This window comes from Panthera tigris, chromosome B4, assembly GCF_018350195.1.
Source record: "Panthera tigris isolate Pti1 chromosome B4, P.tigris_Pti1_mat1.1, whole genome shotgun sequence".
Lineage (NCBI taxonomy): Eukaryota > Metazoa > Chordata > Mammalia > Carnivora > Felidae > Panthera > Panthera tigris.
Genome location: NC_056666.1, coordinates 110,614,472 through 110,634,709, shown reverse-complemented (window position 1 = coordinate 110,634,709; position 20,238 = coordinate 110,614,472). Strand labels below are relative to the sequence as shown.

At 42.9% G+C, this 20,238-nt stretch overlaps 1 pseudogene; it reads left to right on the top strand.

The window, feature by feature from the left end:
* Positions 1 to 18,613: 18,613 nt before the first annotated feature.
* Positions 18,614 to 19,039, top strand: LOC102950383 (annotated as a pseudogene).
* The last annotated feature ends 1,199 nt before the right edge of the window (positions 19,040 to 20,238 follow it).

Here is a 20,238-nt window from a genome sequence, read left to right as displayed (position 1 = left end):
AAGATGAAAAGTCAGAAAGTCCTGCTAGAGAGCACAACCTGGAAAAGAATTCAGTAAATACTCTAGTTTATGGTAGGAAGAACTTTCATTAAAGTGGTATTATTCGCAAATGATGTAATATGTGCTGATCCCAGTACAATGAGGGGGACAAAGTAGATCAGGTGGCATAAGCTGATAGCCAATCAACCCCATTTGATCTATCAAAGTGTTTTGTTTCGCCAAAATGGTAATGGCCGATATAGGGTGTTTTGTTTAATGTTTTTAATTGATTACCTGCATTGACCATTAGATTTCCCTGAAAGCACCCAAACTGGTAGCATCTGGCAACATTAGCACCTCAGTCCCATATGATAATAGTTTGGTCCTTTATCTTCTCCAGTTTGCCACAGTCCCCACCAATCCCTACGGTCTCTACACCACTATCATTTACTAGTATTTGTGACCATTTATTATTGTTTGTCTTATAGCAAAACTAAGAAGAAAGTGAAATGTTTTTATTGCTATGGAGTGTGGAATAATGAAAGATTGATAATATCAAGATTCACTCCCAACAAAAATTCTTCTCACTCTGGTCTTGTTCACTCGTGTATGTTACCTGCCCCTGCCCCTGCCCCATAGGCATTTGTATGGAGGCAGTAGCTGCTCCTAAATGCTAGAGCCACAAGGAACCAGCCCGTTGGACCAGACAATCCTCTCTTTCCTTCATTGTGTAGAAGAGTGAGTTAAGACCCCCCAGGAGATTGTGACTCACCTAAGGTTCTGGCTAAAAACGAAGTTGAGGCTGAACCTAGCTCTAAAGTGTTGTCTCTCTAATATTGGGCTCTTAAGAGTTTTATTAGTTCTGTCCTAATTTTTAAATAATGGAAATTAATATAAATGAATTCTCCTTAGAGTCAACAAGCCCTCAATACTTCTTCCTTCTACGAAACATGCAATTCACAGCTTTCTAAATGCCGATGTTTAACATAGCCTAATAACTTGAAGAAACTTACCGTAATTAGCTTTGCAACAATGCTTGTAGCAAATTTAAAGACACCATTTAAAAGGTATTGTGTGTTGCATACTGATTTTCCTTTTTTTAAAGAATGGAGAACTTGGATAGAGCTTGTCCCTTGAAGTCCATACAACCTTGAAACATGTATGTTGAGGTTATTGTGGTTTAGGATACCTGGGGAAGACTTCAGTGGCTCGTGATTACCTGTGGAACTGGGAGACCCATGAATAACAGATCCACAGATATATGTATAATTTCTTTTAACTATTAATTTCAGGCTTCTCCAAAACATTACTTAATACAAATAACAAGTGACTGAATTACATCATTTCATTTTTATGTTCTTCTCCTCTCCTCTCCAGTTTCTGGAAAGGGAGACAGTGCAAAGGAGTTGGAAAGCAGATGATGTGGATAATTCATACTCGGATCTGTACTAAATAAATGAGGCATTATTAGGATGTATAAAAATGTAAAGTTCTCCTGAGATTTGCCATGTGACTAATTGAGTTAATTTGAAGGTAGAACAAAAGAATGATCGCTAATAGTGTTATCGAGAAAACAACTTTTTACGCTTTCCCATTTGGAACATAACCTTTTATCGCTGGATTGGAAACAAATTCATACGGGAGATTTTGGATTATATTTGTTATGAAACATTCTCAGATACAAATAGCTTTGGTTTTTATTTTAGATTATGAGACTAATCCCCACTCATTATTCAATAAGGGAAGTATGTAGTGACAAGGAAAACTATAGTTAATCTCATCACCCAGATTTAGAAGGAAAAACAATCCACATGAAGGTGTAAACAGTGGTGCACCAATTTCAGTGACCAGGCCAGCTGAGGGGAAGGAGCAGAGGATCTTGGTTCACAAGAAGCTCCCTTGAAGAAAGAAGTAAAAGTTAAAAGAGCTGTGTATTGAATCGCTCAGCAAGATGCGATCAAGGGCATCTCCCCAGAGGGCCGTAGAATCAAACAGCAATGGCCCAAGCCACTCTTCTGTGGGATCCTCATAAGTTGAGAGAAGGACATAAACAGAAAAGCTATTTCTCCATCAGAGAGAGGGAGATGGAGGTCAGCTTCTAGGAAGAGATTCAAATGGAAGACCCAAGCTGAGTGACAATGAGAGAACAGACCAGAGCAAAGCAGTGCTTACAGGAATAAGCAGTCCCATCATGCGACTAACTCGAAGTGATGCTTTAAATTCTGGTCCAGAAACCTCACTGGGCATCTAGGCAGGTGTGGAAAAGACATAATCCCCAGTATCTGAGACTGATACAGGAACAATTATAATACTGCAGTTAAGTGCAATAGCCATGCCAGACAGGCTACATTGGAGTATTAACTCCAACAAGAATGGAAATCCACAGTTAAAGTATGCAGAGCACAGGGATGCCTGGGGTGGCTCAATCTGTTAAGCATCTGACTTCAGCTCAGGTCATTATCTCACAGTTCAAGCCCCATGTCAGGCTCTGTGCTGACAGCTCAGAGCCTGGAGCCTGCTTCAGATTCTGTGTCTCCCTCTCTCTTGGTCCCTCCATCGCTTGCTCGCACTGTTTCTCTCTCTCTCTCTCTCAAAAGTAAATAAACATTAAAAAAAAAAAAAAAAAAAAAAGAATGCAGAGCAGAGAAACCCCTGGGACAGGACTTGAGAGCTGAACAGGGCTCCACCCAAGAGGCGGGCCACACAGAGAAAACAGCTGGGGCAGAGAAGCAGGGGAGACATCTTTCCTCCACCATCTGCAAGCCCATCAGGTAAGCAATAGATCTGAATTCACTACCTTTTAAGTTTAATTGAATTATAGGGGTTTAAAATATAGTAAAAATCTCTCTAGAACAAGCTAATGGGAAAGGCTTATCTTGATTAACTAGACTCTTTGAGATGTGGGATTGCATTGCTTTTAAATATGTAAAGGCATTCAGATGAGAATAACTGTTGGATAATAGATTTTTAGAAACTGACAGTGCAACAGTGGCTTATAAATGCGTACTTCTAATGTGTTCTGTTCCACTGTTTAAACCTTTCCCTTTATAATCTCGATTATACTGTGAATTGGCTACACCCGCCTTCCTTTCACTTCCGTCTAATGCAAAATAAATCCTGGTTCAGAATAATAAATATTTACTGTACAATTTTGTGGAAAAAAATAAATTTGGGAGCTTATGAAGAGGACATTCTACTCCTTGGTGAATAATCTGCCTAATAAATATTTTCTCGTGGTTTGATTTGGTGAAAGGACAAGAAGGCTTAACGATAAATATCTTCAAAGTCATTCCTTCACTGCCGACTGTACAACTTCATGTCAAGATCTGACATTAAAAGAAAAAATAAATTCTCTGTCTTTTGCCAACATAACTAGGGCCATGAAGTTTGAATTATCACTAGACTAAAATTGTTTCGTATTTCTTTTATCCAAGCCTTTTAATTATTACAGTATACTGCGTACTGTCTTATGGAATGCGGAGGGAGCATCTGATTTAATATTTTCTATTCAGGCTGTTTACTTTGTAGTCAAACATTCTTCAAAAACATTTTACTTTCTCCCCACATTTTCCATCCAAGGCTGTCAGTTCCCATTTAAAAAGGTTAATTGAGACCTGGAGTCTCCAAGCCTCTGATACAGAAGCGGCTTTTTCTGGCCTTAATAGTTTTCTTTGAATTTGCTGCCAGGTCTGATTCTACATGTAAATATTTGCCTGAGTTGTTGAAAAAAGAACTTTTCACAAGAGTGGGGGAACGGAGGTTGCCATAATGCATTTTATGATATGAGAAACCTTTCTTTCACTTCTACGCACTTCTTTTTGCTAATTTCTTGGCTGTTGTCAAATTTGTAGATGGCCTCATTACTGTTTTTCATTAAACTTGTAGCCTCCCCTGGAACTGCTGAATCAACCAAGAAATCATGCAGCACATTTACAGGAGCTCACGCTGTTTTCATTAACTCCCCTTAGTATCACAGAGGAGGCTGGGTCAAGCGAGCCCTTCGCCATGACCCGTAACTCGAAAAGTGAGCGTCTTCTTATGAGAGCCGGCTTTGAGCAACTTACTGTGGACCGCGGAAATGTTCCTTTTTCACCTCTGCAGAAAGCAAAGCCTGCCTTGGAATGTAGTGGAAATAACCCACCACAGAAGAAATAGTCTCTGAGCCCAAGAACTTTTGCTGGGAATTTTGGCTTTTGCTACAGCCTCCTGCTGGGAAGGAAGAAACCTTGTCTCTTTCCACCACCTCACCTCCTCTTTCCATCCAGAGGTCACCCACCTAACTGAGACAGGATGAAGGGGGCTGATGGGCTGGGCCCGGTGCTCCCTGGCCTGTACCTACGCTGTCCAAGAGGAATATAACATAAGCTACTCGAGTAATTTTAAATTTTCTAGTGGCTACATCAAAAAAAGTAAAAAGAAACAAATGAAATTAATTTCAATAATATGTCTTATCCCAAAATATTATCATGTCAACCTGCAATCAGTATCAAACTTATTAACGAGGCATTTTACTTTTTTTTTTTCAACTGAGTCTTCAAAATGTGTTGTTTATTTTACACTTGGAGCCTTTCTCAATGCAGGCATTAACTTTCCACTGGAAATAGATGTTCAGTTAACTACATTTCATAAAATTAACAGCTGAAAAGATAGAGTTACAAGTTGTGCCAAGTATACTAGAAATTGGGGCGCCTGAGTGGCTCAGTCGGTTGGGCAATCGACTTCGGCTCAGGTCATGATCTCGCAGTTTGTGACTTCGAGCCCCGCATCCGGCTCTGTGCTGACAGCTCAGAGCCTGGAGCCTGCTTCGGATTCTGTGTCTCTCCCCTCTGTCTAACCCTCCCCTGCTCACGCTCTGTGTCTCTCTGTCTCTCAATAATAAATAAACATTAAAAAAAATTTTTTTAATAAAAAAAGTAAAAATAAAAGTATACCAAAAATTGTTTTCCTATAGCTAAACCAAGTATCAGTGCTCAGAAGTTAATCAAAATTAAATAAAGTATTCTTTCCATTCCTTAGGTACACTAGGCCACATTTCAAGGGCTCGAAAGCCACATGTGGCTGGTGACCACCATATTGACAGCACGGAATAGAACCTTGCTGCTTAAAGTGAGGTCCACAAAATCACAGCATCAGCGTCAGCATCCCCTGGGATTTTATTAGAAATGCAGAACCTCAGGCCTCATCCCAGACCTACCAAATCAGAATCTACATTTTAGCAAGCTCCCCGGGATTTTGTATGCACAATATAGTTTAGAAAGCACTGATCTATTGAACACACCAAGAAATCTGGCATTATTGCATCCATTTTACAGATGGATATAGTGAAGCTCAGAGAGGGTATATAATGTACCTAACATCACAGGGCTATTAAGTGCGGGAACCAAAATTCAAACTCAAACCTCTTCCATTTTTAAGCCCATGCTCTTTCTAATATTTATCACCCAAAGCATAGAAAATGTACCAGTAATGGTGTGAAAGTTACTTTTTTTAAGTTTGTTTTTAATGTTTATTTTTGAGAGTGAGAAGCAGAGAGAGAGGGAGACAGAGGATCCGAAGCAGGCTCCGCACTGACCGTCAGTGAGCTGTGGGGCTGGAACTCACCAACCGTGAGATCACGATCTGAGCCAAAGTTGGATGCTCAACTGACTGAGCCACCCAGACGCCCCTAAAAGTTAATCTGAAATGCTGCCCAGAGAGCATTCCAAAAGCTCTAAAGGGGCACCTGGGTCGCTCAGTCTGTTGAGCGTCCAACTCTGGATTTCTGCTCAAGTCTTCACCCCAGGGTTGTGGGATTGAGACCGAGTCGGGCTCCCTGCTGAGTTTGGAGCCTGCTTAAGATTCTCTCTCTCCCCTGCCTCTCTCCCTTGCTCATGCACTCTCTCTCTCTTTCTGAGATTAAAAAAATAAAAACAGTAAAAACCCCTAAAATACAAAGTTTGAAGATTTGTCCCTTTTCTAAACCCTCTTTTGATTTTTCTAATGTATTTGTTTATATGACTGGTTGCCCAGCATTTCCTACCTCCCAGCACAGAAAACAAAATGGCTTCTTTTGACCTCCTCAATTTGACAGTAAGGCGGTGGGCATAAGGCTGTGGGTGCCACCAATTGGATGCTTCTGCTCCTGGATGAATACAGAGCAAATGCCATGAAGAAGCAAGGGCAGGGGCGCCTGGGTGGCTCAGTCGGTTAAGCATCTGACTTTAGCTCAGGTCATGATTTCACAGTTTGTGGGCTCAAGCCCTGCATGGGGCTCTGTGCTGACAGTGTGGACCCTGCTTGGGATTCTCTCTCTCTCTCTCTGTCTCTGTCTCTGTCTCTGTCTCTGTCTCTCTCTTTCCCTTTCTCTATGCCCCTCCCCCACTAGCACTTTCTCTCTCTCTCAAAATAAAATAATTAAAAAAAAAAAAAAAAGGAAGAAGAAGCAAGGGGAGCTTAGGACTCATTATGGCCATGGCCATAGCAGCTCAGTGGCTGCCCAAATGCCCTATGGTGGCGGTGATTTCCCTGGCAGGATTCAGCAGGGGCAGCAGAAATTCCCCAACCGGGCTTTGACCTGGCTCAGGAGCTGAGGCTCCCCTAGCAGGTCCCTTTTCAAGTGAGATTGCTCTCCAGATTTCCTGTGGTATCCGTGGGTTACCCACCATCATTCCAAAAGCGCCTCTTCCCTTTGTGGTGACCAGAGCTGGTTTCCGTCTTTTGCAAGCAAAAGCCTTGACTGTGAGCCTGGCATTATTTGATTGTCGGTAGAACCCACCAAACTACCAAGTCCCAGGAGAGTAGAGTCTGTGTCTGCTTGTTCACATGGCGGCGTAATCCCTGGGGCCCGTTCCTTTGTTTCAAGCAAGGTCAGTGCTCAAAAGTTACTTGGTGAATGAATGAGTGTTGAGCACACAAGAGATGCCAGTAAACAACATCAGAACGTCCTGCTTCACTTTCCCAAAACAAGCTGAACGTATCCTATGATTTAAGAGATTCTATGTATGAAAACTTGAACTTCAGAAATAAAGGAATTTCAAGCCCTTCACCAACTGATTCACCCAAGATTCCTTCCCTTATTTTTCTAGTGTTAAGTTTTGCTTTCTAACTATAAACTATTAGAGGAGCTTCAACAGAAAAAAAATTTTTGTGTAGCGAATATGTGATGCTTTCAAAGGTAAAGGAAAGAAATTATTGAAAAGTAACATCTTCAGAGGCATTGGCAACGTGACACTGTTCCACCTTGAAGACTACACTTACCTAAGATAGAAACGTCAATCACAGAATTTTCAGAAATTAGCACGCGGCTTGCTAAATTGCAAAGCTGTGCTGAGCAGTTTACCAACATTATTATGCTTTGCGACAACCCAGGAGTTACCTACTCTTGTGCCGCTTTGCCAGGTGAGGAAACTGAGACACAGCAGAAAAACTAAGTAATTTGCCTAACTAAGGTCAAGTAGCTAATTGAGAACCACACAGCTTAAAGAGCCAGGATTTCAACGCCAGCCTGACTCCAAAGCTTAAGATTTTAAGCACATGCGAGACTTGTTGCCCATAGGTTTGTGGCACACACTTGTAATAAAGACTTTGACCTCATTTCTAATACTGGACAGTGGACAGCTTTCAGGTTCCCACCCCTTCTGCTTCTTTTTGCCACACGTCCGGGCAAGCCTATGTGGAAGCCTGCATCTTTCCTCTCTTGGTGCCCACAAGGAATTCACCGCACCCCAACCCACCTCCTAACTGAACGCATGAAAGCCACTCACCCCTTCCTTCTCTCCAGCCATTTCCAGACCACCTTGGAGGACTGCCCTGATCCCCCAGAAGCCTCAATGTGTGAGTAATAAATCTCTCCATACTCTTCTGGGGTTCGTGTGGCACCATCTCATCCAAACAGATTTTGGGGTAGGGGTGTCAATCCCACCCTTCATGGGACAACCACAAGCCTTAGCATATGAAACCAGAGGCTGTTACGAGACAAAAAGACTAGTCGAAACCCATCGTTGCATTTACTGCGTGCCCAAAGAAATCCATTTATTACCTTGTCTAATTTTTGTAGATATTATTGTCAAGGGAGGTATTTCTGTCTTCTTTCAACCTAATTTGGGTTTTTCCCTAAGAAGTCGTCCAGGGCGAGGAAGTAGGAATTGGCTATTGATTTGTATATTTATTAAACTGAAGGGTAGGGAGGGCCACCTGCCACCCTTGGGCGTTTCGCTCACTAAAACATTCGGCGCAATGATCCGACAGACTTTGCGTTGTCTTCTCACCCCCTCGAAGTGTCCTCACTATCCTCCCTACTCCACTTAAATTCCATGGTCAGTCATTGTAACCACTCCCTCGCTTACACTTTCATCTCCATTGTCCTCTCTCACTTCATCATGCCCTGGTTAAATTCACCTCTCTGCCTACTCACACCTGCCCCTGAAGGTGGGTGGAGAAACATAAAACAGGTGGTGCTGACTGTAACACAAGTTGCTGAAGGTAAGACAACCCTCAGATGGCCCCATGGTGCTTCCAGGAATTCATACTCTGTGTCCCTAATCTCTGTGTCCCTAATCACTCTCCCATGCTGTAACGTGCCTACTCTACCCCTTTACCTTTTTCCTCAAACCTCTAACACACCCTCCCGCACTTTCACCTTCAGCTGATGACCTTGTTTCCTATTTCACTAGAAAAACTGAATCAATTGCAAGAGAATTTCAACTGATCTCCACCCCCCCCCCCCACACACACACACACCACACTGACTTACCAGCAACTGCGCTCACACGCTGTGCCTCTCTGCCTGGAATCAGAGGAATTATATGTGCTCCTACTAAAGCCCCTGGACACTAGATCTCTGTCCCCCTCACCTGCACAAGGACCTTACTTCAGCAATTTGCCACTTCTCTCCTAAATCATCGGTCTTTTACTTTTTACTGGCTTATTTCCATAGGCATGTAAATCTTCACTTGAACTCGTTTTCCCTGACGAGTCACCACAAAATTATTTTTACTCCTTTTTGCAGTAAAAATCCTCAAAGAGATATCTATACCATCTCTAAATCCTCTCTTCACCTTCTCTCTTCAAACCGCTACACTCAGCTCTATAATTCCACCTAAACTGCTCTTGTCAAGGAAAACCAGTGACCTCCATATTGTTTAATCCAATGGTCAGATTCCGGATCCTCATTTTACTGAACTGAGTGACATCATTTGGCAGTCGATGACTCTTTCCTCCACGGCACACTTTTTTTTCATTTCCTTCCCAGACACAACATGTTTTTCTCTTTTACTGGTTACTCCCTATCCCTTTTGACGATTCCTTCTTCTTAATGTGGAGTACCCCAGGGATCAGTCCTCTGAGGTACTCTCCTCTATATTCGATTCTCTCCTCTATATTTACCCACTTTCTTGGGGATGCCATTATGACCTGAAACACAAATCTAGATGCAATCACATCCAAACGTATATTTCCAGTCCAGACTCCTCTACTGAATTCCAAATGTGTATCCCCAAAGCTTTCTTGACCTCTCAACTTGGATGTCCAATAGATATCTGGAAATCAGCATTTCCAAAAATAAGCTCCTGATCTCTCTCCCATCCATAGTCATCTCAACTGACAACAACCTTTCCTTGCAGCTTTATAGGCCAATATTGACGTCATCATTAGTTTTCCTCTTTCTCTGGCACTCCATCTTCATTCCAGCAGGAAAGTTTGTTAGCTCTAGCTTCAGAAGTTGTTCAGAATCCAAGCACTCTGCACCACCTCCACTGCTACCACCCTGGTCCAAACCACCATCACCCCCGTGTAGTAGATTACTGCGACAGCATCCTGACCGCCTTACCTCCTTCCACCCTTGTCCTCTGAAGTCAAGTCACAACAGGGTGGTCCTGTTGAGGGTGATCAACATTTCAAATGTTGAGGGCGACCAAGTTAAAATAAAATATTTAAAATCCCATCATCACTCCATACCTGGCAATGGCTGTTCACTCAAATCCTCACCATGTCCTCTAGGTTCTTTATAATCAATCCCATCTGTCCTCCCTTTACCTCACCATCCTCCTCTTCTAGGACTCTCTTCACCACACCTCCATTAGCAATGGCGGCCCCTTTGCTGTTCCTTTAAAACACATTAGTGTTTTAACACATAGTCTCATTGTAAGGCCTTTTTATTTACATTGACTGTTGCCTCCATCTGGAACATTGCTCCCACAGATAAGCTGACTTCCTCACCTCCTCTAAGTTTTTGCTCAAATTTTCCCTTCCCACTGAGATATCCAGATCACCTGTGACCGCATGTATTTTCTAAATATGGCCATAACAATACTCTCATCCTGAAACAGTGCAATACCTCCACTCCTCCATCAAGATATGGAATCCATTTCCCTTCCCCTTTCAACCTGGGTGGACTTTGTGACTCAACCAGCAAGGAGAAACCATGTGGCTTGAGGACAGGTTGTAAAAGGTGATATGTTCTCCAATAAAAGGAACCAGGGCCTCTTATAAAAATGACTGATATGAGGGTGTAGGGTAGAAAAATTACAAGTGGTTCTGGAAACAACTATTCCAGAACGTAAGGAAGTATAAGTAAAAAATATATATAAATACACAATAATGTTAAGCATCTCTCACAGAATTAGTGCCCAATATATGAGATACCTTGGTCCTTGCCTGGCACTTGGTTTTACTGAGACTATTAGATGTCTCCATTCATCTCTGTGTTCTACACTGATAGAGTCCAGTAAATGGTGACGTAAGCAGAATGACCACTGTTGAATTCCTTATTTCCACTGGTGTCCATTTAAAAAAATTTTTTTTGTAATGTTTATTTATTTTTGAGACAGAGAGAGACAGAGCATGAGCAGGGGAGGGGCAGAGAGAGAGGGAGACACAGAATCTGAAGCAGGCTCCAGGCTCCGAGCTGTCATCACAGAGCCCGACGCAGGGCTCAAACTCACAAGCCGTGAGATCATGACCTGAGCCGAAGTCGGACGCTCAACCGAATAAGCCACCCAGGCGCCCCTCCACTGGTGTACATTTTAAATAAGAGGTGGGTTCCAGCAGGATTTTGAGGAAGCCTGGCGCCCTTTGACCCCGGCCACAGTGTTGAGTACACAACAATTGTGAGTACGAAATACTTGTATTTTTTGGAATGCATCTTGGAGAGGTGCCTGAGTGGACCTGGTCCAAATCATATCACTGGTCACCTTGAGGCTTAAAAGAGGAATTTTTATTTACTAAATTGCTAGAGTGAAATCTGTACATTTCTGCGACTCTGAGCCTTTAGTCTCTCCTAAAACAAATATATCATCAGCTTTAACCATCCCACAAGGTAAAAATTCTACATAGTGGAAAATTCTTGTAATTTTGTCAAGCTGCTTTATGAGAAAAATAAGAAACATTGCTCAGGCTGTCAGAATAATATAAGACAGTTTGTGGGTTTTTTGCCTTGAGTTTGCGTGGGCAGGAAATTTATTCTTTGCTTGGTACATCTTTGAGCTGCACACAGCTGTGTGAGATCCCAGTTCTTTACAAATTGCTAATAAAGAAGATAATGCCAACATTTGCACTCTTCTGAAAAGTCAACCAGTGAAGATTTAAATCAAGATTTCTGGATAGAAAATCTTATTCTCTTGAATCATGTTGCCATGCTTTTAAATTCACTTCCTAACACTGAAGTGAACTAAAATTAGAATTTGAAATAAGGCAGAAGCAATGCAACAATTTTCTCATTCATGTAACATGTACTTATGAGCATCTGATCCATGTGTATGCATTTAGAAAATTTTTTAAATGACAAAATGGATTTGGTCTCCAAATACAAGGATCTGATTAAGTTTTGGCCAAAGGAAAAGAAAGTAATTAATATTCGTTGAGCCCTTACTATGTGCCAAGCACTTTGTAATGGCTTAATAACTGTTGCGGTAGAAACATCACTGATCCCATTTTACATATGAGGATCCTGAAGCTACATAAGTAAGTAATAACAAGGTAGGATTTTAACCTCAGACTAATCGATTCCAAAGCCTGCTATTAACACACTACCTCCCGTAATCCAAATTTTCATCTTGACTAGGCATTTTTTAAATTTTACTTTTAAAAAAATATCCTCACAAATATTTTCAATTTGCTTAAAGTAAATTCAAATCAGTTGAAACCACAAAGAAAATAAATATATATTTCATAGTCACTTATTTTTACGTCAATGTGATATTGGAGATGTGTGTGGGAAGCTAGTCAGATGAAGCACTGAAATGAAGGTATCTGGCCGTCTGAGGTCATTCCTGCGTTCATTCTCTGACCTTTGATTTTTTTCCCATCCTCCGTCTTTCCCTCCACCCCTCCATCCCATCAGTGGAGCTCCTCCCATTTTTAAGTACCACCTGAGGTAGGCACTGGAATGAAGAGATGAAAAGAATTGTACTTCAATCCCAAAGAATTTTCACAGGCATGGGTAAAGAAAGATACGTAAGGTAAGCAATTTAAGTGTAATGTACTGTTGTGGAAGGAAGTATGAGGGGGAGGGGATCTTGGGAAAAGGTGAGCACTTGGAGGAGCCAGAAAGGGGTATTTGAGGTCACCTCTGAAGGAAGGATAGAGATGAATGGAAGACATTCTGCTTAAATAACAAAGTGGGGCTGGACTAGACTGAACTCCTACATCCATGACTCACACGTCAGCGATCCACACTGTGACCTGAGGCTAACTGCCTTGCTTACCTTTCTTAATCCCAGCCCACATCCAGATGTCAGCTGATAGTACTGCCAATGAGTGTCTCTTCCAAGTTCAAGGCAATCTTTACACTCTACCCTTGGGGACCTACTCATTTTTAAATTTTTTTTTTTTAACGTTTATTTCTTTTTGAGACAGAGAGAGACAGAGCATGAACAGGGGAGGGGCAGAGAGAGAGGGAGGCACAGAATCTGAAACAGGCTCCAGGCTCTGAGCGGTCAGCACAGAGCCCGACACGGGGCCCGAACTCACGGACCGCGAGATCACGACCTGAGCTGAAGTCGGACGCTTAACCGACCAAGCCACCCAGGCGCCCCCCTACTCATTTTTAAATGCAGACTGGAACATATCCAGGAGATAAAGAAAATCCTAATCCTAGAATAAGCCAAGAGTCTCCAAATTCATGGGCACACCCGTGCCACCGAATGTGGTAGTGGTGGGGAAAGGGGAGAACTTTAGAGCTGTGTAGTCACTCTCAAGAGAGGGCTGAGGACCGCCTGGCTTTAAACACATGAGGGGTGCTTGCTAAACATGGAGTGTCCTGGCCCTACATGCCACTGAGGCAAAATCCTTGAGCATGGGACCCAGGGATCTTCATTTAAACGCTGCAGGTGGCCCGATGCTCTAAAGCCTTCCTGGCCTGTAGCATTCTGGGCCTTTGGGCACAGTGTTTTGCCAGAACTGGTACAAGAAGACATTGGAACTGCTCATTGCTACCATGCTTAGTCATTAAAAAAAAAAAAAGCTCCATGAAACTCGTTAGGTACAAAGTACTGTGCTAGGTGCTGTGGCACGGCCCTTCCCTCAGGGAGTCTGTGTCAGGGAGCAGCCACTGAGACAGAGTCAGAAGTCTAAGAGATCTGTTGGGGGTAATGCCTATGAATGATAAAGGGGAAAGGGAGCCCGACCCAGCGGGCCTTTTGACGAGAGTGCAGGTCTAAGACCACCCTGACCAACCCAACAAGGGCTCCAGCTCACAGATTTCCTCCAGAGGAGTGTCAGGTTGAACACAGGGGACGGGGCCCCAGTAGCGCTGCCACGCATGCTCAGTCACTGGCCGGAGCTACCGGGAGAGGGTGCGTCTTTGCCCCAAGCGTTACGCCAAACCCCAAAGTGGCTGCAGCCGGAGGCTGTGGCCTGACTGCATTCCTTGTGACAGTTGCCTCTTGAAGAGGCTTCTAAGGGGGGCATCTCCGCGGCCGCCCCAGAGTCTGTTCTCTAAATGGAGAGTTGAAGGTCTTAGCCTAATCAATGGAGCACCAGAAAGATGGGATGTGGCAATAATGTGGAATGGGGCATATGTCGCCAGAGCTGAGCGGGCCTCAACTGGAATCCCGGATCTTTGACTTAGTGTGTAACGTCAGGTAGGTGACCTAACTCTCCATGACTGTCTCCATGTTGGTCAGAGAGGGACGGTATATATAATAAGGCATTTGGGGCTGGTTAATGGCAGTACAGACAACGCCTTTCTTGTTCCCTAATGATACATACATATACACATCCACACACTCGTACACACACCACAATCTGCTTCTTCATTTGCATGCAAGTTTCATTTTCTAACAGAGAAGAGAAACCAGAAAACAGAAGAGGCAAGCATCGAGTAACGGCGCAATGCCTATGGTTGACCTGGTCCAGACAGGATTTGCATCTGCTGTTACTGGCACAGGGTAGGGGTTTTGTGCGCATGGCTAGTTTCCTGACGTGGTATTTACAGAAAATGGTAACATCTGTAGACCACACTGGGATTGATGAACTAAGACTGCTCAAGGTTAGTGCTGGGGCTCTAGTCAGCCGGTCCCCATCAGGCTGTTCCAGGGGCCAGGGGAATCAATATGCCACATAACCTGTGCTGCGGTGCCGGGTTGAGAAGCTCTACCACTAATTAGCTCATGGATCCCCTCAGGAGAATTTAGGAGCCTCTGGCCCCATGGAGAACTGCTAAAGGGCCAAGTTGACACAGAGGGAGACAAGACGTTCTCTCTTTTTATCAAACTTAGGAATGTTTGGGCACCCTGAGGACTAGAATGTTTGGTAGCATCCGCAGATGGAATGTTGGATGTAGCTGTTGTCATTTTCACGGTGTGCAGTGACATCTGTGATGAAGAAAAAGAACAGAATTCATCACATGAGAAGACCATATATTTGGTCTTCATCCACGGTTCCTGGCTCACGGCAGCCCAAATCCTTGGAATTTACCGAGCGATAAGAGCAGTAGGAGCATCTTTTGTCTTAACGTTTGGTCTTTTGTCCTTAATTCATGAAATCGCTTCAGACAGTAAAGGTGAAATGGATGTCTTGTTATTCATAAGAAGCCCCTTTCCACCACCCCCGATTTATGTTAATAAGGTAACTTTTGGAAAGCACCTAGGGATGGGGGTTGGTTACCAAGGCAACTAACCATGCTTAAGGGTTGGAACCTTTTCAGCCACTTTCAGCACCTCCCCCCCGCCCCCTGCCACCGCCCTATTGAGGAGGCAAGAAGGGCTAAAAATTGAGTTCAATTAGCCATGGCAAAAAATTTAGTTAACCATGCCAGTGTAACGAAGCCTCCATAAAGACCCAAAGGCCAGGGTGCAGAGAGCTTCAGGATGGGTGAGCACGAGGAGATTCGGGGAAGAGGTGAACTTGGAAGATCATGGAAGCCCTGTGCACTCTGCCCATTCCTTGCCTCTGCCTCTCTTCATCTGGCTGTTGATTTGTATCCTGTAAAATCCTTTGTAATAAGTGGGTAATCTAATGAGTAAACGGGTTTCCAGAGCTCTTTGAGCTGCTCTGACAAATGGATCCAACCCAAGGGGGAGGCACTGAGAACCTCTAGTTTAGAGCTGGTCAGTCAGAAGTACAGGTAACAACCTGGGCTTGCAACTGGTGTCTGAAATGGAGGATGATCCTGCAGGACTGAGCCCTTTACCTGTGGGATCGGATGCTATCTCTGGGGCCGGATGGTGTCAGAATTGAGTTCCATTGTAGGACACCCAGCCTGTGTCTGAGAAGTGCGTGTTGGTGGTATGGGGAAAGCTCTCCCTTCAGAATTTGGCCATCAGAAACCATTTAATGAGGCACCCCTTGGGAGAGACACCCAGAAAAAAAAATGAGGGTCACAGAGAGGGAGTCATTGGAAAGAACTTTTAAGCCAAGAAAGTGGAAGTCTGGGTCACGGGACAACAACTTCTCAGAGAAGGCGAGAACATGAAACAAGATAAGTCATGCTGGAGTCTGGCATACACGAAGTACTCTGTAAGTGGTAACTGGGATTATATGTAGCAAGTCTTCTATTAGTTAAGTGTCTCTGGCTGGAAGTAACAGCAAATAACTTGAACGTGCTGAAACCAACAAAACCGTGTGCTTGTGCGCGCATGCGTGAATGTGTGTACGTGGTACTTATATAAGAAAATAAGAGTTACCTCACAGGACCTGGGGACAAGAGTTTACTTGGCTGTCAAGAGGGACTGGAACCAAGGACTGAAAAACCATTAAACTCAGACAACTTCAATAAGTAAAATGTCTCTACAGACCAACTTTCTCTGCCTCTCAGTCCACTTACTATGCAAAAAGGGCTTCACCTCCTCTAGTCCATATGAAGAATTTCTTAATGTAAACTCCCCCTGAATATCCGATTGGTCTAATTTTGCTCAGGTGTCAATATATCCTTCCAATAAACTTTGGCCTGGAGTGTGGGACCCCGTAGCATAAAGAGAGGCCCTTGGTGCTCCTCCTGGGATTGAGGAGAGGAGAGGCCCGGTGTATCTGTAGCTCCGGTCTGATGGAGGTCTCCGCGGAGAAAAGAGAATATGCTCATTTTAGGATAACTTGAGGAAGGTTTAATAAAGGGACTCTTTACAAAGGCATGACAGGGTGTAGGGAATAGGGTCACAGTAGTACTAGGATATTTGCACCCCTACACCTGACCAGAAGAGGAGAAGGATTTCGGAACCCAAAGGCCAAAAGGTGTTGTGAAATTCTTGTGTGGGCTGAAATAGTCCAGGACAACCCTGCAAGAAGGGAAATAAATTCCTTCACTACATGCACCTCTTTTCCTTGGATCTTTTACAGGTCACCCCACTGACCAAACCAAAAGGTAAGGAAGATCCTCAACATCAGTCTTTGGAGGAGAAGAAAGGTGGAGAGTGTGTCTAGAGGGCAGAGGGATATATCTGGCAACAGCACTTTTCACATTATTCAGTGACAGTAAAGAAAATCACTCTACCTAATTTTTAATGGCTCACTTTAGAAAGCAAACCAGTGAGTTTATAGCACCACACTATCATCGGGGCCAGACAGCTATAATTTCTACTTCAGTCAAAACATGCTGTTTGGGCTCCTGGGTGGCTCAGGCAGTTAAGTGTCCATTTCTTGATTTTGCCATAGGTCATGATCTTACGGTTCGTGAGTTCGAGTCCCACATTGGGCTCTGCACTGACTGCACAGCCTGCTTGAGGTTCTCTCTCTCTCTCTCTCTGTCCACCCCTCCTCAAAATAAATAAATAAACAACAACAAAAAAAAATAAGCTAGCCATTCTACTTACTCCAAACCCCTACCCCTGCCCCCCACCCTGTCACCTCAACCCACTTACCCATCAAAGACCAAATTCAAATCCCATCTACATTCTAAGGCCTTCCATCTAACACTCTCTCCCTTCTCTAATTTTTTAAACTTTGTATAGTTTGCCACTGACTCATTCTCTAATTTGCATTGTAATTTTTGTCCAAATTCATGTTCATCCATTTCTGTATCCCTATGGAGGCTTGCACAGATCACTGCCCATAGAAGACTCTCAGGAATGTCAGGTAAGTTCCTGAAAGAGGTATGAAGAATTTGGCAAATCTCAGTTTTTCTAGGGCGGTGTCCTCTCTTTTAAGATTGCTTAATGGATCCTTTGCATTTGAAACTTGGAAATCCACAGTTCAACAAGTTAGAACATTTGTGGAAGGATTTATGTTTACCTCACAACATTGGCACAGCTCAGCTGCTGCCTTTGGGTTACTCTTGAAGAACTTTTATTTACATTTTAAATATTGCTGAGAAAGGGTTTGGTGTTAACTAACAGAAATGAATCACTCTCCTATTTCTTATAAAGAGATGAGAGGTGGAATTAAAACTATTAAGACTCATGTGAACTGCATCTTAAGATGGTTTTAACTTAAAAGGCAAGTCATACAAGATAAAACTGAAAGTTTTATATAAATACAATAAATGTAATAATGTTATATAATTTATATAATTATAAATTATATAAATATAATATAATAAACATAAAAATATTCTAATTTAGATTTAGAATTAGAATATTCTAATGATTCTAATTTAAGATTTATTCTAATCCTAATTATTTTAAAAAATAATTATAAATTATATAAATATAATAATATAATAAATATAAAAGTATTCTATTTTACACCTTTATCTTGGTCCAATAATTCATTTAGGGCCTGAAAACTGTTCAACTTTCCAAGTGGGACATTAGAATCAGACAATAGTTCACCCTTTCCGGTCTCATAGTCATGACTTCCCATCTTTATGCTTAGAGACCCTTCCCTGAATGTGTAGGTACTGCTTAAGGCCACACTGTTAAAATAGAAGCCCTTAGCCTTTCTTCTTCACCCTGCCATCCTTCTACCCTGTTACTTCTGCTTTGAATTCATTAGCGTTGATTCTCTATACTCTTCTCTGTTCCGGCATGCAAATACCACACCACGTTTCTCCTGTCTGCTTACAAGTGTTGAGTTTTCTTGACCCCAGGGCTCTTTCACCAAGTTGGGAGTACTTCATAAGAAACCACAAGTCAAGTAGGAGTTCAACGATGGGGGTAATAATAACTGGTAACTTTTGTGAGAAGGATTAAATGAGATGACACACTCTGTCCTGGCCCCAGCCAGTCACACGAAGGTGGAAGGTTGGGGGCACTCAAGATTCGGCTCCAGCCTTAACCCACCTGCCATGGCTGAGGAAGACATTGCCGCTGGAGGTGTAATGGGCATTAATACTGCTTTACGAGAGGTGCTGAAGACCACCCTCATCCACGATGGCCAAGCACATGGAATTGATGGCCTACCACGTGGCATTTGCAAAGCTGCCAAAGCCTTAGACAAGCATCAAGCCCATCTTTGTGAACGTGCATCCAACTATGATGAGGCTATATGTCTGTCAAGTTGGCGGAGGCCCTTTGTGCTGAACACCAAAGCAACCTAGTTAAGGTCAATGACATCAAAAAACTAGGGGAACAAGTGTGCCTCCGTCAAACTGACAAAGAGGGAAAACCCTGCAAAGTGGTTGGTTGCAGTCATGTGGTGGTTGATGACTATGGCAAAGAATCTCACGCCAAGCAAGGATGTCATCAAGGAATACTGCAAATTCAAGAAATGAACAAATAAAAAACTTGGTTCTTGTGCCTCAAATAAACACATAAATAAATAAAAATGAAAATAAATCAATGATGCACACCAAGCAGCAGCCCCTGGGGATACATGGTAAATACAAAATAAACATTAGCTCTGTAGTTCTACAAATAATGAGAAGTATGACCTCCCTCCCCAAGATTATTCATCGATGGAGGCCAGATAGCAAACTGGTGTGGCAAGCAGTAGGCACTGGGATCACTTAACACCTCCTCTCCATACTTCTGGGAAGGACTGGCTTGGTTGGTGAGTAAGCAAGTTTGGAAAAGAACAACCTTGGACTCAGTGAGCTCATGTTGCTTCGCATCACCAGTGATAACATCTAAAAAACAACAATACTCACCTCCTACATATCCCCACAAAAACACTTAGGTGTTTCTCACTGACAGATTTCATCTCTCTCTCAGGGTTCTAGATTCTTAAACTTTTAAGGTCAAACTTCTGCTACAGTCCTAAACTCTGCATAGGCAGCCCTATGGAGAGGTAAACAGTGCTATAATACATGGAGAGAGAGTTTAGCTGGGAAACTACCCTTCTGGCCTTGGTCACCAGTCTTCCTAGAAAAATACCAGATGACTTTGGAAAAATCTATCCTGAATCCCAAGCTTCTAAGACATTTTGTTACCTCTCTTTGAATTCTCCATTCCCCTTCAAGGGTATCACTGATCTTATCTTCACTCTCCCCAAGCCCTAAAATCCTGCAGTGAATTATAATAATAACAATAAATACCACCAATTACACTGTGATAAACTCTTGGCATACACAGTCCCTTTCAGTCATATTAACTCAGTGATGTAGGTACTAACATTGTTCCTATTTTACAGGTGAGCTACTGAGATTCAGGGAAATTAATTGTTTGTCAAATCTCTGGCAAATAGTGGAGCCAGAAACTTAAACCCATCTTTGAGTTCAAAGGTAATACTTTTTTCAAAATGTTTATTTATTTTGGTAGAGACAGAGGGAGCATGAGTGGGGTAGGGGCAGAGAGAGAGGGAGAGAAAGAATCCCAAGCAGAGCTTGACTCGGGACCTGATCTCATGATAAAGAGATGAAATTGAAAGTCAGATGCTTAACCAACTGAAAAACCCAGGCGCGCCCCGCCCCCCCTTTATAGTATTTTTAATCTCTGTGCCTGACACTTCCTGGGACCTTCCTCCACCCTAACA